Source organism: Artemia sp. Qi Xiang Cuo, chromosome 17 (genome assembly GCF_049724085.1).
Source record: "Artemia sp. Qi Xiang Cuo chromosome 17, ASM4972408v1, whole genome shotgun sequence".
Taxonomy (NCBI): domain Eukaryota; kingdom Metazoa; phylum Arthropoda; class Branchiopoda; order Anostraca; family Artemiidae; genus Artemia; species Artemia sp. Qi Xiang Cuo.
The window spans coordinates 3398810-3419222 of record NC_142810.1 but is presented as its reverse complement, the minus strand read 5'-3'; the positions used below and the strand labels follow the sequence as shown (position 1 = coordinate 3419222).

The following is a 20413-nucleotide window of genomic DNA, read 5'->3' as shown; positions in this document are numbered from 1 at the left end:
TTAGATACATTTTTGTCTACGCCTAGTTCAGTAATCTGCAAATATATATGTAGTGTTATTTTTTTTTCTCAGATAACAGGCCTCTGTGCCATATGGCTCTTTTATTTTTTTTTCTCAGATAACAGGCCTCTGGGCCATATGGAGTTTTTTTTTATATTTGTTCAATAAAAACTTTGACATGAGAAATGCAAACATATAAGCTAGTTTTTATTATTATTAGTTTAAAAAAGGCCAATATTCTGGTTGGGGCCTACTTTACTGATAAACATTTAAATATTTTTGCTATTCTCTGGGAAGGTTAATAATCAGATAGTAATGACTTTCGGTTGTTTGTGACTAACGGAAATTAACATTTTTTCATTGAAACATAAGTTTATGTTGGTTAAATTTAATATTAAGTCCTATTTTGATATGTTCATTATATATGTTTTTTTTAGGTGACGGTGGCTCTCCAAGAAGACGGATTGCTGCAATGGTATCTATACTATAAAGTATGAATATCTATACTTCACTCTTTTATGATGGTATTTAACTATTTTGCTATGTTTGCACATTAGGGGGTGGGGCGGAGAGTAAAGCATAGCATATAATTGGAGTAAAGCGTAGCAATTATATCCAATTATATGATTTGCTTTACTCGCCGCCCTCCCCCTAATCCCCCCGAATATAGCCCAAATTTGTTTCTAAACTATTATTTTTTCATCCTATTTTATTCTATTTCATTAGTATTAACCAAACTTGATTTCTTTCGTGTGCAACATATTATGCATTAGTACCAAAAATTGTTTTCAGCTTCACAACTGCTCAATCCCAATTTATAAGGTTTTAAAGATATCCAAATACATTTACTAAATTTTGAAAAAATCAGACATGGCTTAAAATTCTACTCAAATAATAGGAATTACATTTTCAGAACTAAACCCAGAGAAAAAGAAACTGATAACTGAAAATTAAGGTGGAATGTTGTTTTGTCTAAATTTCAATACCTGTCATGTAGACAAATTTCAGGACCCTCTAGAGGGAGGAGTGGAGGTAGGTGCTTCAAAATACCTTCTCGGGACATGCTTTACCCTATAGATCCATCCCTGGAAGTTTCATTTTCCTAGCCTAATCCCTTTCCAATATATCCAAAAGTATAGCTAAAGTAGAATTTTTCACCTGACCAAAATTCCAACTAAATACTCAAATAAAATGCAGCTACAATTTATTTTCCAACCCAGCCAAAGCAAATTGTCTGGTATAAAGTAGTTGCTTGACCAGTTTCTTGTATTATGCGCGCATCATTCACGGTTGAAAATCTCAGTTTATTATAGGCTATAACCGATAAGTAGGCCTAACCCTTTTTCTTTATTTAGTAAGTATTGCATTAGAAAAAATGTTAGAGTCAATACTGTAAAATGAGTAAATTACCCGTGATAATGTTTGACTAATATAATGGCTTAGGTTAACGTTTCCCAATAATTGAAGATTTCGTTATTTCGTAATATTGAAGATAATGATGAAGCTGGTTTTACCTCTGTAGACCTCTGCAGGCCCAGGCAGATCAGGCAGGACTTTAAGCAGTAGACCTGCCTTTCCACAATTGGGAAACATTCATGGTTTTCACCATGAATCACTACTTTTCATCAGCTTCAAGGTTTCAAACAGTTCGTGGTAACGAACTGTAAGTACGGAGCGACCCGGCTCCATAGTAACCGAAACTTCAAAAAACTCAATTTTGATACTAATAGATACATCAAAAGAACAGATTTTAATGCTGATTTAAAATATATAAGTTTCATCAAGTTTTGTTTTACCCATCAAAAGTTACGCTCCTGAAAAAATTTGCCTGATTTCGAAAAAAGGAGGAAACTGAAAATCACACCATCAGATCCAGCGTATCAAAGAACCCTACTGTAGAGGTTTCAAGCTCCTATCTGCAAAAATGTGGAATTTTGTATTTTTGCAAGAAGAAAGATCACGGATGCATGTTATATTTGTTTGTTGTTTTTTTCCTCAGGGGTGATCGTATCGACCCAGTGGTCCTTGAATATTGTGGGAGGGCTCATTAGAACGAAAGTTGAAATTTCTAGTGCCCTTAGTATGTGACAAAAAAATGGAGGTTTACTAGGCCCCCTCTCACGCTAATTTTTTCCCAAAGTGACCCAATCAAAACTTTGAGATAGCCATTTTGTTCAGCATGGTCGAAAAATATGTCTTTTAGGATGACTTAATCCCCCAAAGTCCCCGGGGGGAGGGCTGAAAGTTATGAACTTTACCCAATATTTTCATATAATAATGGTTATTGGGAAGTATACAGACATTTTCAGAGGGAATTTTTTCTGGTTGAGGGGGGGAGGGAGGGTCAGAGTTTATGTGGGAGGATGTTCCCATGGAGGGAGGGACATTGCTATTAGGGGGGTGCCGGATTTCCCAGCATTATTTAAAAAAACTATAACAAATTAAATAAAAAAGTAAAGTTTTTCAACTGAAAGTAAGGAGCAACATCGAAACTTAAAACGAAACAAACCTCGCTCTTTAAGCTAAAGTTGTTTTTTGTTTTAAAAATTATAGTAGTTGTGTGAAAGAGTTAACTTTAGCGTAAAGATCGAGGTGTAGAGGAGGGGACAGCCCCTTTCATATACGGATTAATTTCTCGTCGTTTTAAGTTTTGATGTTTCTCCTCACTTTCAGTTGAAAAACTTGTTTTTTATTTAATTATTGAGGAAAAAATTAGAATACAGACACTGATTCAGGTAGGCTGCTTTACAAGTTTCAGCAAATGACCTCTGGTTCTGAAACTAGGATCAACAACAGTACACAATACAGGGGGAGTCTTGAATTTCATCAGTTGATAGGTTAGGATGACATCATCTCTTCTTCTTCTGAAAATAATTGTTGAGATTTTCAATTTAATACGCGCTCTCATTCAATCGCCTGACATTCTGTTCATCAAGGGTTTTATATTAAGTCTATCTGTATTAGAACACAACTATACGCTTATAAAGGGGGGTGAATTCCCTTCAAAGAAAGTCCAAAAGAACTCCCTCCTATTATTGAAAACAGTGGTTCAAAAATAGTTTTCTCCTAGCTAGCCCGCTCCCTCCGAGTAATCTGATATCCCAAAGCCTAGGACTCTGTGATTTAAAGATATTTTAATATTGGTTGTTGTGGAATATTGATTAGATTATTTTAATTCTAAGCAGAAGGGGCTTCTGCATTAACCTTAAAAAAATCATACAAAATTAAAAAAAAAACAAAAAAAAACTAGGAAATTATTTCATTTGTTCCTTATAAGTGTTTTTAACAATGCATTTCTACTAAACATCCAGGGAAGGTAGAAAAATCAAGTTTCAATGGGATTCAAGCCACTGAGGTTGAACCTGATTCTTAAATTATATATTTTATTTCTATTTTAGATTATTTTAGACTAGTTTTTTTTAGATTTTTGTATTTTAAGTTGAATTTCATTTTTCTGGTATGTGATAAAAACCAGATAGAGATAGTTGACCTCTCTTATTTGCCATGCTTACGAAGTCTTACAAAGCCAATCACTTATCCTCCAAAGTCTTCAGTTTGTCATCGCAATTTTGTTAGTAAAATGGTCGTAGACATCAAGCACCCGAGTACTTCAGGGGGGTATAGGAGACTTTCAGACAAGGAAGTAGAAGAAAAATCCTGCGAATCGCGTGGAATAGTGTCTGGACTTTCAATTACCCAAAATAAACCTGATGAAACAAATTTAGCTTCAGAGTCTCAGAACGGAACAGTTCGAAACCGATCTATAACTCGTTCGAGGACTCGATAGACTATCAGTTTCGAGTCCAAGGACTCCAAAATCTGTCCGAAGCCAACGCGTATCTTGTACTGATTCAAGCTCGAGAAGACCTGCAGCCAGAATGGTCAGGCCCGAATCAGCTGTGCCAGTAGTAAACATAGACAAGTGAGTAAATGCTTCATTTTATACCTGCTTTCTTTACTATTAGGCTTTGGCTGTTAATTCATTAGGTGAATATTACAGATAATGATAGACAAAAGCATTGAAATACATACAGAGCATTAATGGCCATCAGGTTAATCTATTAAGAATGATAGTCAAGGCCGTTTCTTGGGGTGGGGTTGTGGGATTTAATGAATGAAACACGAATTTTTAAAAACAAATTTCTATTTTTTTTTTAATCATAATTAAAAATAAACGGAAAAAACCAGAACTGAAATAGAAACGAAAAAAAAAACAACAGAAGTCGGTTACTCCATTTGTGTCGGTTACTCCTTTTGCTGTAACATTCAAGATATTTTTAAGAAAGCAGTATCAAAGGCAATTAATATTAAATGTTTTCTCGTTTGTTATAATTCAAGGCTAGTTGTATTCCGTCTTCACTAAAGAAAAAAAATTTAAATGGAACCCTATGAAGGTAATATCAAAGAGCATGGACGAAAGCATACCCTTTCTAGTTATGGTGAAGTGTCAAAGGGGAGGAGAAATAGTGACAAAGAAAAAATTGACAAAATTCAAACTTTAGAGTAAAGAGGTAGGTATTGAGGGGGGGACAGCTCCTTTCATATACGGAATAATTTCTGTTCGTGTTAAGTTTTAATGTCGCTCCTTACTTTCAGTTAAAAAAAACCAGTTTTTTATATAATTTCTGAACGTTTTTGAATTATTGCTGCTTTGATTTTGGCTCGTGGTACATAAATAATTAAAGCGAAATTTGCATATTAATTTTACTTTTTTGGCTATTTTACTTCTTTGAATAGAAATCAGTATGAAAAGTCATTAAATTGCATAAAAAGCCAAAAACTGATAATCGCAAAAATATTAGTTTATTTTAAAGAGGGATTACAACAATTCAAAAACCTAAAAAAAAGTTTGAAGCCTAGTCGTATATATTGTTGTTAGAAATTGAAGCAGCTTCAACAATCATACATATTTGAACAGAATCAGTTTGAAACGACATTAAATTGCGTAAACAGCGAAAAATTGGTAATTGAATAAATATTTGGATATATTATGACAAGGGATTGCAACATTTAAAAAAACTTAAAAAAAAGTTTGAAGCTTAGTAAAAATCGATGTTAGAAATCAGACTTGCTGTAATAATCAAATATTTTTGAATAGACACAAAAAAATCAATTTGTGTAAAAAACAAAAAACTGGTAATAACAAACATATTTGTATATATTTTAACAAGGGATTACAACAATTCAAACAATTTTAAAAATAAAACCAAAAGTTTGAAGCTTAGTAGAAATTATTGTTAGAAATCGGTATGTTGTAATAATCAAACATCTGAATAGACTTTAGTATGAAGAAACATTTAATTCTGTAAAGAGAAAAAAAAAACTGTAATTACAAAATATTTGTATATATTTTAACAAGCAATTACAACAATTCAAAAACCTTGAAAAATAAAACTAAAGTTTGAAGCTTAGTAGAAATCATTGTTAGAAAACAGACATACTTTGATAATCAAATATCCTTGAAAAGACACAGCATTGAAAGACATTAAATTGCGTAAAGAGCAAAACACTGGTAATTGCAAAAATATTTGTACATATTTTAACAAAGTATAAAAGCAAAAAAAAACTATTACAAAAGAAAACCAAAAATTTGATTACTATCATACTGTTGTTTTAGATTACAACACCTAATTTATTTGATTAAAATCTAAATTTCTTTTTTAGACATGAAAAAAAAAACTTGAAAATTATTCTAGTTTCGTTCAAATTTGCTAAAGATATTATATAAAATGCAAAAATATTTACGGTGCCTGAGCAATAATTTTATGTTTTAATTCAAACTAGAGAAATGTCGGAAAATTTTAGAAATAGTTATATTTATGTAAGATAAAATCAACTTGCTGCGTCATTAAGCTTACAGGTTTCAACGCAACCAGTTATTTAATGTCAGTAGGAAGGCCCAAAAAACGAAGACGTTCAATTATCACAAATGATTATTCGCTGTTTGGCAAGGGATTGCAACAATTCAAAAACCTTAAAAAAGAAAACCCATAGTTTCTAGCTGAATACATATGTATACATAATAATAATAAGTACATAATAATCAAATATCTTTGAACAGGCACAGTGTGAAAAGACATTATAATGCGTAAGAAACAAAAAACAAGTAATTGCAAAATTTTTGTACATATTTGAAAAAGAGATTACATTAATTCAAAAACCTTCAAATGAAAACCAAGAAACTAAAGCTTGGTAAAAATCGCTGTTAGAAATTGGATTTGCATTAATAATCAAATATCTTTAAAAAGATACCGCATGAAAAGACATTAAATTACGTAAAGAGCGAAAAACTGGTAATTGCAAAAACATTTGTATATATTTTAACAAGGGATTAAAACAATTCAAAAACCTTAAAAAAGAAAACAAAGTTTGAAGCCTTCTATATATCGTTGTTACAAATCGGACTTGATTTAATAATAAAATATTTTTGAAAAGACAGTATGGAGTATTAAATAATTTAATTATGTATGTGGTTAAAATACACGCGACAGTAAAACTCCATGTGTAGAAGAATGCAGGGTCAAAAGACATTAGATGGAGTAAAAAACTGGAATTGCAAAAATATTTTTATATATTTTAACAAGGGATTGCAATAGTTCAAAAACCTTAAAAAAGAAAACCAAAGGTTTGAGGCTCAGTAGAAAATCGGTGTTAGAAATCGGTCTTGCTTCAATAATCAAATGTCTTTGATAAGACAATCAGTTAACACCACCCATTACACCCCCCGAAATAGAAAACAGATAATTGCAAAATTTGTTTTACAGATTTAAAAAAGGGATTACAATAATTCAAAAACCTTCAAAAGAAAACCAGAAACTGAAGCTTGGTAAAAATCGTTGTTAGAAATTGGATTTGCATTAAAAATCAAATATCTTTGAAAAGATACCGTATGAAGACATTAAATTACGTCTAGAGCAAAAAATTGTAATTGCAAAATTATTTGTATAGATTTTAACAAGGGATTAAAACTATTCAAAAACCTTAAATAAGAAAATCAAAAGTTTGAAGCTTTGTAGATATCGTTGTTACAAATCGGACTTGCTTTAATAATAAAATATTTTTGAAAAGACAGTATGCAGTATAAAATCATTTCAAATTGTATGCGGCTAAAAGACAACTGACAGTTAAAATCCACAGGCAGAAGACTGCAGTATGAAAAGGCATTAAATTAAGTAAAAAGTGAAAAATTGTAATTGCAAATATATTTGTATGCATTTTAACAGGGGACTACAACAATTCAAAAACCGTAAAAAAGAAATCAAAAGTTTGAAGCTTAGTAGACAATATACAAATACCATTTCCATTTCATATTCCAAAAACATTACCAGATTTCTTTTGTTTTAAGTACATGGAATAACAAGTTGACTAATTTTAAATCGCTAGTTATTATTTAAACTGTAAAAATTGTGTGGTCCTGAGAAATAATTTTAATGTTTTAATTCAAACTTACAAATACCTGAAATCTTTTAAATTAGTTTATTTTTTCGATAGATAAATCAACTCGCTACGTGATTAAGCTTATAGGTTTGAATGTGACCAGTTATAAAATGTCAGTAAGAAGGCCCAAAAAACCAATTTACAATTATTATTGATGATTCTTTGAAACCACCTGAGCTATCAAACGTGATAAGATCAAGAGAACAGCCCGAACAAATTAAATTTACAATTGGTTATAATCAGAAATATGGACCATCAAATGAAGCAAGACCGAAGACTCAGCGTCTTAATTGATACAAATTCTGCTTGTCAAAGATTCAACAAGCCAAATTTGAAATTTGACAAAAAACAAAACTTAATGAATAAAAATTACATTAATTTATTAATGTAATTTATTAATGTAATTATTACTTTGCCAAAGGATTGCCTTAATTGAGATAAGTAGTTAATACAAATTTCCCCATAAGGCAAATTAGTTAAATGCTTTTTGCCGGGGTCTTAAAAATTCATTCTCAAATCAGCGGAGATTAAGTAATACAAAATATGAACATAATTTGAGAAATTTCAGTTCTTATGCTCTCTTAAGTTTTGATTATCAAGAACCTTTTCGTATGAAGAAAAAATCAGTCAGGGCTCGGACCCAGGAGTTTAAGGAGCTTATAGTTCCTTATATAGTTCCCTGCATAAAAAGCTTATAGTTCCCTGCATACAACTATGAGCAAAGCATATGCCTCGATTAATTACATGGCTGGTAAGAACTAGGAGAGGTTAACTCCAGTTCTTATTCTAATTCCTCAGTTCTTGATTTGATTTCTACTTTCTCATTGCTAAAATGATATTATAGGGAATAGAAATTTCATACTTTTATTAAATATAAAGGGTTTAGTGTTAAAATTCATGCAGTCTTTTTTTTTTCTTTTTTTTTGTCACAGAAGACTATTCCACATAATGCAATAAGTTTTAAGCTGTATTAAACAATCTTAACTGATAATGCGGATTGCTTCGATACTCATTTTAATTTTAGAGCCCCAAGTTTGGACGTTTAGTTTTCCAGGCCTCATTCATTCTTCTTAAATCCACCCAGTGTATACATTTCTTTTTGAATGAAAAAGGAAAATTGACAAAACAACAACGAGATTAAATTTCAGCCAGTAAAGCTCGCATTCAGTTGCTGAAAATTAACCTTGTTGTTGTTTTATCTTTTTGTTTCAATTATTCTTCTTCGATTTTCATTCATCGTGCATAGCCAGAGTTGTCTAACTATATATATATTTTATATAGTTAACTATATATATATATATATTTTTTTTTTAATTATTGAACCTTTTAGGGGTTTAAACATTGTAAAAGAAATGTTAAACAATACCATGGAATTGTCGTTTTTTACAGCTGAACTGCGATCAATTGATTTGTGATTAAGTAAGCTGGCTCGTCATAATTGTATTTACAATATTCTGATTGGCTGACATCTTCAAAATAACGATACAAAATTACGCCATTCAAAGATTTCAAAATTTGAATAAAACGCTCAAACCTAGTCTTTGAATCAGCTATAGGATTGTACACAGCCTATAGGGATCGGATTTCAGTGTTTGCAGAGTTCCATTGTGAATGCATGCTAAATCTCCATCCTCTATTTTGCTGGTTATCTTAATTACTGGCATATTTACGTGCTGTGTTACAATCTAAAAAATCGAAAGTATTTTAAACTCCCTCAGACTTGTGGATTATAATGGGTTCTGGAAACTAAAAAATATGCCATCTTTTGTATCATGGTAAACTCGGAAACATTGATAAAATTATCAACTCCGGGGATATTTTCTTTTTTCGTTAGCCTTAAAAACCCCATCCTCGGTCTTCATTTTTGTTTTTTTTTTTTTTTTTTTTTTTTTTTTTTTTTTTTTTTTTTTTTTTTTTTTTTGACGCATATTTTCCTATGAGGATCGAAAACCTACTGAGCATATCTGTGTAATGGATATACTCGCTTCACGTGGGCACTGTAAAACGTTGCAAATTGTTTTCAGAGCCCACGAGGAGTGATTGGCAAGGAGTTACAAACACTTACCAATATTATGGGTAAATATGGTAAAAAATCAAATGAACCTGTGACTGATTTTACAACCTTTGAACAGTGACAAGCTCTTTTGAACATGGCAGCTTTCTGAATAAGAAAGCTGGTCTGAGTTGACAGCTCACTAAGCCCAAATACTTTTGTTAACCGAAAGTTATTCACTGAAAACGTAAAATAACAAAAAATTGAAAATATAGAATATTTGTTCACGCAAATAATACATAGGCTATGTCAAAATAATTTAACTACGGGTAGTTCATTTACGCATCGCTAATCTCATCGTAATATTTTACCTTACTTTCAGATGCACCGTTAATTTATTGTTATGGCCATAGCTATTAATACTAAAATATTCCAGCGGACGTATGGTGAGGTGTTTATTGATAGTTGCACAAGACTTATTTCAAAGTAATTCAGAGTTTCAATGGTAACACATGTCATCTTTTTTATGATATGTAGGTTAAACTCTACACTCTGGAGTAGCCTCATGAATGAACACTCTGGAGTAGCCTTAGTGAACACTCTGGAGTTCAGCTGTTGAACACTCTGGAGTAGCCAGTACATTAATTTATTAATAGAAATTCGGTTGGAGGCTCGTCTTTCAGGTAAAAACAAATTTTTGCTTGTCAAAGATTTGACAAATCAGCACCAATTGACATTTTTCGTAATTTAGAGTTAGATAAATAGTGGATGGCTATCAGCTTTCCAATACCTGTTGATGACATCTGATGAATTATCGTATACCTCTTTCCCAGCCTGCCTTATTCAAAACAACATGTACCATCGTTTTCCATGCCTCAAGTAAATCCAGTTATTATTCCTATAGACTTGAATTTGTGGCTTACCCCATTTTGATTTTGTAGGGCAGAGTTGGAGGTGTCTTTTTTATTTCAATTTCTATCAAACCTTTTACAACATTATGTTAAGCAAATATGCTGTAGCAAATTTTTATAGATATTAAGTATTTGATCAAATTTTGTTGTCAAAAAATATTTAGTTTATTTAATTTAATATTACATCTATTAAATATTAGTAGATTTTTGGCTTCAGTCGCCTGCAAAGAGTTTGGCAATCCTGCCCAAAGAATTTGGACGTGACATGTATTACATAGTACCGGGTTCGAACCTTTTCAGTGGTTATCGCCACTGCTCTTGCCAAGGTTGCATAATCGAGATAGTTGATATTTGTTATGAGACATGAGGCAATGTTGTCTATTATATAGACAGACCGTATATACGGCTGGTAAATATCTAGTTGCCAGAACAAGCAGGGCACCATCAAGTTATGGGCTTCCATTAGTAAAAGATACGGTTGTTTAATTTCTGATTGCAAGATCATGCAGAAAATTATCAAGTTATTAATGCGCTGCCGCTCCCACTAAAAAAAAGAAACTCTAGGTACTACCGATAGTTTTAAGACTTGAATTTTACCATGGGTACCCAAACATGAAATCGAATGTTAATCGAATTTCTCAGGCTTACGTCCTACATCTCTGTTGAAAACCTTTGAACTTGCTGAATTTATATAGAATGTATATAAATTTGTATTTTCTATGTTTCTATTTCAGATGTCACCAGCCCACCTGCCCAACTCCCCATCTGCCCGTAGTCTATTTGTTAGTTATTTTCGTGATATGAGTTATAGAAGACGTCAGTTAAACACAATCACCGGAAAAAATACCATAGACTACTTGGAACTACTAAAATTCACTGGACACAATCACTGGATATAATAGAATAGACTACCTGGAACTACCGAAATTCACTTCAAAATCCTTAAAATTCGCTTCACAAAAACAAGAATCAGCTCCACCTATACTTTTTGTAGACCTCTTTTTAGCGAATATATTGAAATTTTGGAAAATTGTACGCGTATGAACTTAGGGACTGTAAAGACAATTAAAAAATTTAAGGATTGTTCAGGCTGACTTTTTGGTCTGAGGTTTTTTTCTAATATTTTTTTTTTTATCGAAGATTTGTAGACATACCACCTCACTCGATATACATGTTGATTGCAAGGTGTCTTATTTTGATGATCCTGTTTTAAAAGTTGATATAGCCTAAAATGGGCAAAAACTGTTTTTTGTATCAACTTTAAACTTCTATTCCTAATTCCTTAGAGCTAGGGAACCCAAACACACTATAGTTAGTAAAAAAACACCTGTTCCCCCAATATAGGCCAAATTTTTCTTCCACGTGGCTCGGAAGACCTTACCTGCGTAAGTTTTTGAACCAAGGAGGCCATATTGTATAAAAAAAATGATTCAACGCCAAGGTTCATCCAAAAATCTTAGTTTTGACTGGTTGAAACCTGTTATTGAAATACCTTGTTGCAAAGATTATTTTGAAACTTTTAATTGCTTTATCAATAACTTTATTTTATTTTCATGCACCTGTATTTTAACATTGTTATTTAAGGGAAGCTTTTGGACCAAAATCAAATACCAACGAAACTAGTAATTCTATCCAAGACAAAAAAAACTGAACCAACATTTTGAACTAAATCAAACAATTAAAGTATACCGATATGCAATTTGTCTATTCCATTCAGCATTCCATATTTTTTGTCTACTTCAATATTAAGGCTCTCAACTTACTGACTCAGAGACGTCAGTTCTTGAAAATTAGGAGAGTTAAACGGTGTATGTGTAAATACGTATGTTGAAAACACATTTTTACAGTTCGCCTAAAAAAATGAGGAGCTATTTTAAGACGCTGGTTATGTTTTTCCCATGTCACTCACATGAGTTTGTTGCGTGACAGTTTTAGAAAGTGTTAAAACTGTCACTCTTAGCAGCAATAGGTTTTGACTTAAAAAACGTATCCTCCATAAAAATGTATTTGTAAAACGTAACATATTTGTTGGTTTCTGACAGGTAAAAGTACGGGTGATTCCCATTATGTTTCTACGGTAAATCGTAGTTCGACGCACTCGGTGGTTTACCACTTAGTAAATCATTGGAACAGGACGCTCCGGTTGTGCAAGACAGTATAACTGTGGTAACTCAAAAGGTGCTATGAAACGCACATAGATGATACACCCCCTTCCCTTTAATGCATACTTTCAACTATAAGATAGAAAGTCTACAAGTGGAAAGGATTTTCAACCTTGTTTATACCTGTTGAATTTGCAGGACTCTCAATTTTATTCTTCACCTTTACTAAACTTGGAGTGAAGCTACTCCTCCTAAAATGAATTAGATCCACAGATTGACCATCTCAGTCTATCAAGGTTGCTTCTCAAACAATTCACAATTTTTTCGACTTTTCTAAAACGTGCTATACTCTCTTTCTTCCTTCAAAGAAACAGTAGAAATCCATGCTTTTTTATGCCAAAATGGGTTTCCTTTTCATTACCATTGTTTGTTAGGTTATTACATTACTACTGTTATCATTCGGACCTCTTCTTCAGAAAGCCGAGCAAATTGTTCAAGGTTTGTATAGTCACAATGAATTGTTAATATTTGGGCTAGCCTTCTTTTAGACGACAAGATAACCCTTTTAATTTTTTAGTGCAGTCAAAGTATTGGGAAATGCCATAAGATACTATGCGTAAGATAAAACACGTGTGCAAAAATTTATTACAAAGAGGTGCCAAATATTTAAAGGTAGAGGGGGAGACAAGGCACAGTTCCAAAGAAACATAAAAATTGATAAATTATACAACAATTAATAACTTGTAGGATTAATCAAATCGAAATGCTAAAAGTCGAAAAGTGGGATGTAGCAGATACATCAGACACTAGAAGTGGCAGTGATAGAACGACGCTTATTTTGAAAGATGGTCTAAATTACTAAAAATGTGTCTAAAAGCAACGCTTTTAACAATTGTTTATAAAACATAGATTTTTATTATTAGTGAAAATCTTTTAGCTTGCGAAGAAATTGCAGAAAGAACTTCGCCAATTAGGGAAATGACAGCGCCAATTAAGGAACTTCTAGGCTTAGTCATGGTTGCAACCGTCGGACCAATGCCCAAATTTTGGCGATAGCTTCTAATCTTTCTTTTAGATCTGTCTTAATAATATTGTTAATATTTAATAAAATAGAAAAAAAAATTGTACAAAAAATAATAAAAACGACAGAATTGGTGTTTCCACTTGACACTAAGAGAACAAGAACAAAAAGGATATATAAATGGACTAAATGAGAAATATAACAAATAATTGGACTAAATAAAGAAAAAGGGGAGAAAACTGATATTCATAATGTCCACATCTTACAATAAAAAAAAAAAAAAAAAAAATCTCTTTTTAAAAGTTCCTTTGAAACCCTGAAAACAAGCACTAGATGAATCCATTACTTAGATTTTAATTTTGAACATATGATTTAGATATACTTCAGTAGAGCCTCAATAGCTAGAATTTTGGTCCAGCGAAGTTTTGATAACCCAATTTTTTTAGTGAGTTTCTAGACCTAGAAATATAGTCCTAGACCTAGGTTAATCACGGGTTACTTAGACCGGGTTATAACGATTTGTAAAAGTGTATAGTGACCAACAAATTTTATATAGAAATTACAGGAATGAATAGAAATAGGTAAAAATGCTGCATTTTGTTAGAAGACTTCGATCCCAGATCGGTACAAATAGGGATAGATTTCACCCTAGCTTACGTTTAGGGGAGGAAAAAGTAATAGTAAAACGCTGCCAGAATTATATCGATGTTTTGTAAGGTGTTTGGTCAGTCAAATTGCACATCAGCTATGGTGATATTTTCTTAATAGGAAACCGTAAAATTATGTTAACTAGGAGCTTTCATTAGACAGTTTTCAGTGGTTGTGGATCGAAAGTATTCGTCGTGTATGTTTTTTGATTTTGTTTGTTTTCAGAGTGTTTTCAAAAGACCTGAAATCCACTCCTTCCCCTCTTTGCACATGCATGGTCCATAGGAAAATACTCTTGTGAGAGATTGCGGACCTTCGAGTGGTGCTAATAGAGTGTAAGTGAGGACTAAACCAGGAGTTTCTGAAAAGATTTGAGCGTGCATGATCATACGAAAATGTTGACTTCAGGAGATTATACATGTCTGAGAGGATAGAGAATAATTGTTTAGTGAATAGTAAAGTTGTTGCACTATACTTTAGCAGAAAATATGTAAACTGTAGGCTGAAAATCTACAAGTATTTACATGTTAAATACATAATATCATGTTGCAACCAAGGCTGCGATTTCTAAAGAGTTGATGAGGCTGAGTTAGCAAGGTCGAACCTAGAACGTACAGGGATCAGGAGGCACAGCTTGGGAGCTGCCGAAACCCCCAAGCCTTAAATTGTAATACTTTAAATATGGGCCAAAATTGCTTAAAATTAACAGTAATGATCGATACGAAAGGGGACGGCAAAGTATACATTTTCCCTCTAAGAAACAAGCTTAACTCTCAAGCTCCGGTTACAACAAAAGAATGTTTGACTGTAGCAAGTCAAACTTTAGTGTTAATATCGAGGCATTGATGGGATAAGATGTCTCTTTCCGATATACGAAATAATTTCTAATAGTTTTAAGTTCCTTATATGTCGCTACCTTACTGTCAGTTTACAGAACTGTTTGTTTTAAATATTACTGTTTTGCGAAAGAATAGAACTTAGACAATAACTATTCAATACTGTACGTTTTAAGGTTAGATCTTGTAATTCAGACTATTTAACTTACATGCAAAGTAGTTATTTTCGAACCCCCTTCTGCACTTGTTATACAGTTTAGTACCTATTATTAATTAACTAACTGTTAGCTGATCGTGTCAGGAGTTCAAGTTGGACTTCCGCTCTTGAACATCTGGTCAATGTGTCAATTCCTGTACGAAATATAAGGGTACTAATCCTATACACTAAGCACTGGGCTCAAACTCAACAGCGCAACAAGTAGTGCTCCTACACCCTGTACGTTTTAAGGTCTGAACTAGTAGAATAGCAGATATGACTCTGAGGTGTACTCTAATCTCCGTCCGCATTTTTAGTTTGACTGTCTTGATTCAAGTCATACAAGAGAAAAATTAACAAGAGATATAAATTAACTGTAGTAGAAAAGGAACTATTTTCGACGCATATCAAATTCCTAACACAACGTGATATCTGTTTATTCGAAAATCTCAGTGAAGGCGCGATACCATGTGATTTGAGCTCAAAAGTGTCAAGCATGGATTACAGCTCCCAGGCCCCATTGGAAAGCTTACTCCTCTAAATTATCAACTAAATCGTAAGGCAACGTTAAAGGGGGTTGTGGTGGGGTAAAGATTAACATGGGCTAATATAGGAAAACGAGGTTTTTCGTAAATGTAAATTCGGGGGATAATTTTTTCGGTCTGAAAATATCTAAGAGGCCCTCAACAGGTCGAATTCTGCTTCGAATGAGTCCACTCATTCAACCGGATCCGTTGCACACACTGTGGCCTGTAGGCGTGGCTAAGAAAAAAAGATATCATGATGAGATTTTAAGTGGCTATATTTGGTTTTTGAAAACAGGGAAGGAGTGATCGTGATTGAGCTGAAATTTCGAGGATAAGTTCTCGGGCCCTAGGAAAGCTTAACCTCTAAATTTCAGCCTAATCGGACAACGTTAAAGGGTCTGTGGTGGGAGGGTCCAAACTTCCGGCCCAGTTTACCCCATGAAGATGGAGTCGGAGGAGGATGAAATTTTGCAAGTTTCTTAGTTTGAGCTTGGGCTACAAAATGCGATTACCGCCGTCTCTCTGCGACCTCTAGGACCTGAAATCGCTTAACATTGTGGTGGGTCGCCTCTTTATAGAGGCACAAGTGTGCCTCCTTGATAAATTGTCAAATGTCAATTTCCTAGATGACTAATTTCAATATTGTAAGCTTAGCGTGTTTGCAGGAATTTCTCGTCCGTGATAGATTACATAGTTTTATAATTGACAGGTTAGAGTACGGAAGTTCCTATCTTATGTTCACGTGTCTAGTTCCTTGTTTTATTGAATATAAGCGACAAACAGTGTTTCCATTATAGGAATTAAACACTTGTACTGGGGATTCTTGAGGTCTTTTAGGGGCAAACTTTTTGATTCAGGGATTTAGGGATTTTTACAAGTCTTCTGGATTGTTAAGGAGTTTGTAGGGTTTTCGCCGTGGACAATCCTCTTCCAGCTTGAAGTAGAAAATGGAACAGAAGTAATTTTCCTTCTCATTTTTCCAGAAAGCTGGTAGTCTGGACGCTTCATAAAAGGAGTTAAGGATCTTTTTTGCAGTCGATTCGGAACCGTATTGTGTTCTATCTTGCATAGAACCCTCTAGGAAACGATAAAAACAATTGAATTAACCTAGACGTCAAAGGCAGAGAGATTAGAAAGTCTTTTAACACAACTACTCGTTTGAAGAAAACCTGGTCCAGTTGTAGATTAGAGACACATGTACTCAAACTTCCAGAGGTACTGCACAAATATAAATGAGTTGCAGTAGGGACCTAATTATGTACATCCTCCAACTGGACAGCCCTCTGCAACTTTAAAGCCTGTTAAACTGTATAATGTATAGTAATAAATAAAATGTTTTTATCAGTAGTCACTTTTTCAGCCATTTTTTGCACCTTTACGGAAAACTTCGTCAGTTATCCAGATAAGAGTAATTTTCGAGTGATTTTCATTAAAACTTCTCTGGCTTCTCTTGTTTCCACAGTTTCCTAGCCTCTTTTTCTGATTCTTGATAATTGAACTGCAATCAGGGATGTAGCTACTTTTTTTAGGGGGGGGGGCTGAGAGGTGCTATTGAAGGCGGTGCGACTCAAGCGGATCCTGACTTTATTGTCAATAAGAAATGTTTCCATTTACATGATGATTAATTAAAAGTGATTGAGAGCAAGTTGATATTCACTAATAGCCGCCTGACTATTGTACTATATGACTGTAAAGTTGCCATATGAAACTACATTACATTACTTTGCTTAATAAAATGAACTTGAGAAAAGACAAAATGGAAAAGCTTTTATATGTAAATATATATATATATATATATATATATATATATATATATATATATATATATATATATATATATATATATATATATATATATATATATATATATATATATATATATATATATATATATATATATATATATATATATATATATATATATATATATATATATATATATATATATATATATATATATTTATATATATATATATATATTTATATATATTTTTTATATTTATATATATATATATATATATATATATATATATATATAGTATATATATATATATATATATATATATATATATATATATATATATATATATATATATTTCTAGAACCCTGTATATTACACTTCTGGTTCAGTAGTGTTTAGTACTCCTCCCTCACCCCCATTGGTTTCGTGTTGAAAAATGCATCCTGATTATTATAGAAAATTTTTAATATTTTGCCAAAATCATTTTTGAAAAATTAGGAATTTCTGGATTTTCCGATTCATAATCTGTTATCCCTTATAAATAAAATTAAGATTTGAATACTTAGGACATTCTTGACATTAAAAATAATATGGAGATATATACAAAGAAAAGCAGTACTGCTAAAAAATAAGCTGGATAAATACTCTGCCCTATTGGGAGCCGCTTGCTTACTGGTAAACTCGTGTCTTCAGAGGATCGTGACCGTCACCCTCACATGTCGAGTGTTAGAAAAATATGTTGTAATTACATTTACCGTTGTATTTTGATATAGTTATTTGTTTATCTGAATTTTCTGGGACAATAAATCTACAAAATTCACCGATTTCCTTCCTAAGTCTGCCTATTCGATTAATTTAATATTACTCTAAAGAATTACTTTTCCTCTTGACATATCCGAGTAAAATCAGTAAGTCTCCTTTCTTGATAAATAGTAAAAATTTAAGATTAATATTTTGGTCTTCCTCATCCAATTAGCAAATCGTAAATTAGTCATAATCGGAATAGAGCTTTATGGCCCTTCTTTGTACTGATTGACCCTGCCCCCCTTGAACTTTCACATTTGTAAAAAAAACTAACCTTTCCGCTATTATAGTCAATGGATTTTTAGTAATTTTGTTTGTATTTCTGTCAAATAAATACACATTTTGTTCCTCAAATTTGTTTCAGCCAAATTATTCAGGTTTTATTCTCCGTTAGTTTTGAATACTGTGTATTAAGCTTCAATATGTCTTGATGTCTTCTCCTAGAGGTTTCGTGATAAAATAAAAAAAAAAATCCTGAATTTTGCAATTAAATCCAGTTTTTCGATGTATATAACTGTCTACTTTGAATTTTGCGCAAAGAAAAATGTTGAAAAATACCGATTTGCTTATTTATACTACGAGTTTTCTCAATATCTATTAAAATCCAAGATTCTTTATTCATTAAAAGGTAGGCCTAGAGTTAGAAATTATTTTACTTTGTTATTGGTGGAATAGAGAATCAAGGCCCATCATAGAAATATATTAACCTTTAAACCTAAAAAAACCTTTGAATTTTCTTATTATAGAGAAAAAAACATAAGTTTTTTCACTTTAAAGGTTATTGATTTCATGTCATATCGTTTGTTTGCCTGTCAAAAAAGTATATTAAATTCATCTTTTGTTCCTATAATTTGTTTCGGCAACTATGTATGTTGTGTAAAATTATGTACATGGTAAAATTGTGGTAAAATAGCATTTTCCTGCTACAGGTGGCAAAACTGTGACACAAACTGGTAGATATATTTACCAAGGCTTTTCCGCTTTGTGATAAATAAGACAAGATTTCTGTACCGTATTTCAAACAATAGGCAATACGAAAAATGTGGTTCAATACCGCTCTCTAGGGCTATAATGGAAGAACGGTTGAGGTGGCTAGGGCATGTTGTGCGGATGAAGGATGACAGATTGGCGAAGATTGTTCTTTTTGGCTAACCATCTAGGTCTAAACGGAAATCAGGTTGTCTCCGCTTGGGGTGGGAGGATGTCATAAAGAAAGATTAAAAGGAAATGGGAACTTCATGGGCGGAAGTATAAAGGGAGGCTTTGAATAGATTGGGATGGAGGAGGAGCGTGCGTAGCTGTCTTGGCCTCTGACGGCTTGGTGCTGTGGTGAGTTGTTAGTAATAGTAGTAGTAATAGAAGTTTGTACCATGAATTTCTGGAAAATTAGGTTTATATGACATTCTACAATCTTTTCGTAAATATAAAACAATTAATGTTTATGCTTTGGTAGCTTGAGATTAAACTTATACACAAAATCCAAGTTATTTCTTTGAACTTAATTCTGCATGTTACAAATTTATTTGTCTATAAGAAGGATGAAATCAATATATCTTAATTAATTCTATGAGGTTTAGGAGGTCTTTTTCCTTTTCTTCGGAAATCTGGCAAATTTTCTTATGTTCTTAACCTTTGATGGATTCAACTAAAGTTAATAAGACTTATATATATCTGAAATTAAGATAAAAATCTAATTCTTTTGATATACCTATTGGTATGAAAATTTCGTGTTTTAGAGTTACGGCTATTATTGATCCTGGTCGCTCCTTACTTACAGTTCATTGCTTCAAACTGTTTGATACAAATAAAAAGTACTTTTAAAACACAAGGGAGAAGTGATCGTCTCCTTCCTCCCTAATTGATAGCCTGGTATCGCAATTCTAGTCTCTTAAGTTGTATATAATAGAAATCTCCCGAGCTACGGTCTTTCACCAAATAAGGTTCCCAAAATTTGGATTAAGCACTAATTCTTTAAATGACCGCTAATTATCGATTAAGAACGCGCCTTTAGCGTTTTGTGCAATTTACTAAACTTCTCCCCGTTTGCTAGGATATGTTTTTAAAAAATATATGGGAACTAACTTGATAAACAATTGTAATCATTTAATCATATGTTTGATATTTCACGAAATCCTTGTTTTGTTTTCACCAGTACTGAAAGTACTCAATGAGAGATATTCAACTGTAATATGTATTT

At 32.5% G+C, this 20413-nt stretch overlaps 1 protein-coding gene across 1 annotated transcript in view; it reads left to right on the top strand.

Moving 5' to 3' along the window:
* The window catches only part of LOC148941803 (uncharacterized), a 93073-nt gene that overhangs the window by 8761 nt on the left and 63899 nt on the right, over positions 1 to 20413 (top strand). The window lies entirely within an intron of this gene.